Raw genomic sequence first — 2,354 nt, forward strand, 5'->3', positions numbered from 1 at the left:
GCCTCATTGTCTCCCTTCTTCTGTTTGTCTGTGTATTCTTTCGCTATCCCTATCGCCGCTGGATCTCCCCTCCTCGTGAACCAAACACGCGTGACAACTATGTCGAGATCAGACCCCGACACAGAACATTTGTGTTTTCACCAGAACCTGTATCATCTAGTGCCAGCATTTATTCATCCTCGTGAATAAAAAAGTACAACTCTTTTCCATCGCAGATTGACATTTATTTTAATATTCCTATTAAGCTGCTTTGGAGAACTGTTAATAAATAGAAATCGCCTTAGCCGAGAGTGCTGAGCTGGTAATCTTTCACATCTGTCGAGGTCTCCTATGCTGCCGTCACAAAGACACTGTGCACTTGTTTGGGATAAGAAAATGTGTGATATCAATAGCCCCCTTCCTTTTTACAAAGGCAAATTACCATTTCCTAAAAAGTTCAGAATATTACGACAGTTATTGGTTAACCAGTAATTCATGGAACCCCATTTATACCAGACAAATCAACAGCCAGAGCCTTAAAACTACACATGTGCTGAAGAAAACCAAGTCTGTAAATATTGAAATTGTCTTTCCTACCTCTAAACTGGTTTAACCACATCAAATCAGAGCCAATAAAGAAAAAGTAAGCTGTGCTAGTAATCAAGCATTTAGTTTGTGGCCATTTCAACTTGGAGTTTTCCTATGATAAACAAAATATGATGAAAGCAGCATTTATTTTATTGGGAAATGTGAGGAAAAAAATTACAACCTCACAAAACACTGGAAAATAACTTGTTTTTTATAAAAAAAATGGTATTTACCTTAAAAAAATGTTTTAGTTCTCATTCTTGCTGCTCAAAATAAATCATTCATCTATGCCAATCTTCAAGGATAAATTTTGAGATATTTAAAATAACATATGTTTGGAAAACTGAAACACATTTTTAATTGCCAACATTATGCTTTGTTCTTGGTTGAATCATGTTTGTTTCTTCTTTTGACATCCCAGTTATAAACCCTGGCCATATTGGCTTCTGTGGTAGTAAATTGATCTGTAAGGAAGTCTAGATCTTCCTCAAGAGAATCAAGACTCTTTGTAGCAGGTGATAAATTCTTTTCCAGCAGTTCCTGAGCTTCATCAATATCATATTCAAGCATTCCATTAGCCCCCAACCACAGACACACTTTATCAGTAGGAGGAACTGAGTATAGATTATTTGCCAATAAGAATCTGGTTTCCAACGATTTGGTGGACTCTTTTTTTCTTTTGCATGTATTTAAGAATTTCTAAAGGAGCTCTGGTAGCGTAGTGGTTACGAATCGGGCTGCGAACCTTAAGGTCAGCAGTTCGAAACTACCAGCCGCTCCGCGGGAGAAAGATGAGGCTTTCTACTCCCATAAAGATTTACACCCTCGGAAACCCTGTACAGGGTCGCTATGGGTCGGACCCGACTCGATGGCACTTAACAACAACAACAAGAATTTCTAAAGTCTGCTTAATTTACGGAATCTGACCTTTTAGCCTCCTTTTCTTTTGAGCAAGGTTGAGTTCCATAAACTTATACTTCTGATATTGTTCATCCAACTTCTACAGGACTACATCTGCAGTCTCATTCCCAGGCTATTTCATGAAGGAATCAACATCTTCCACAAACATGGCCTCAGGAATCCCCAGGTGAACCCGTTGTCCATTCCCTGTGGTCACTTCTCCTAAACTAACACAACCCTTAGCGGCCGCCATCTTGGTGAAGCAAGTCTCTTCCTCCAATCTTGATGTCATGTTTTTCTTCATATAACCCAGCTTCTCGGCTTATTTGCTCAGCATACAGGTTGAATATAATAGCCATTCATTATTTATACCAACATTGCATTTTGGACTAGATACCTGTGTTCTAGTTTCCCAGGTCTGCAGATGAAGCAGGAGGTTACTCTATGATGGATCACACCCACCATACAGTCTCATGCATGTTTTATTAAGATGATTATTTATATGATGATATTTGGGACTTCTGAGCTGATGAGATTTAGAAGAAAGAGATTTGGAGATTTGAGTTGATACTGTAATGGGCTATGAATTTGGGAGACTTTGGGGTGGGGTTTATAATATACTTTGTATGTGGAATGTATATGAATCTTTGGGAACCAGAGGTAGAATGTGGAAGACTGGAAATACTCCCCAATGGTATCCTTGTCCTAAAACCTCTACCCCAAATAGACTTTGTAGATGTGATTAAATTTAGTATCCTGAGATGGAGGGTGAATCCTGGAGTATCCAGAAGGGTCCTAAACCTAATTATAAGGGTCATTATAAGACAGAAGCAGACTCCTGATATAGCATTGTAGGCTCAGCACTAGCCTAAGAACCACCAGGTCAG

General features: G+C 39.0%; 1 pseudogene; it reads right to left on the bottom strand.

The window, feature by feature from the left end:
* Window positions 1-936: 936 nt before the first annotated feature.
* On the bottom strand, window positions 937-1,720 carry LOC102824872 (annotated as a pseudogene).
* Between the last annotated feature and the right edge of the window lie 634 nt (window positions 1,721-2,354).

This window comes from Chrysochloris asiatica, unplaced genomic scaffold, assembly GCF_000296735.1.
Source record: "Chrysochloris asiatica unplaced genomic scaffold, ChrAsi1.0 scaffold00117, whole genome shotgun sequence".
NCBI classification, from domain to species: Eukaryota; Metazoa; Chordata; class Mammalia; order Afrosoricida; family Chrysochloridae; genus Chrysochloris; species Chrysochloris asiatica.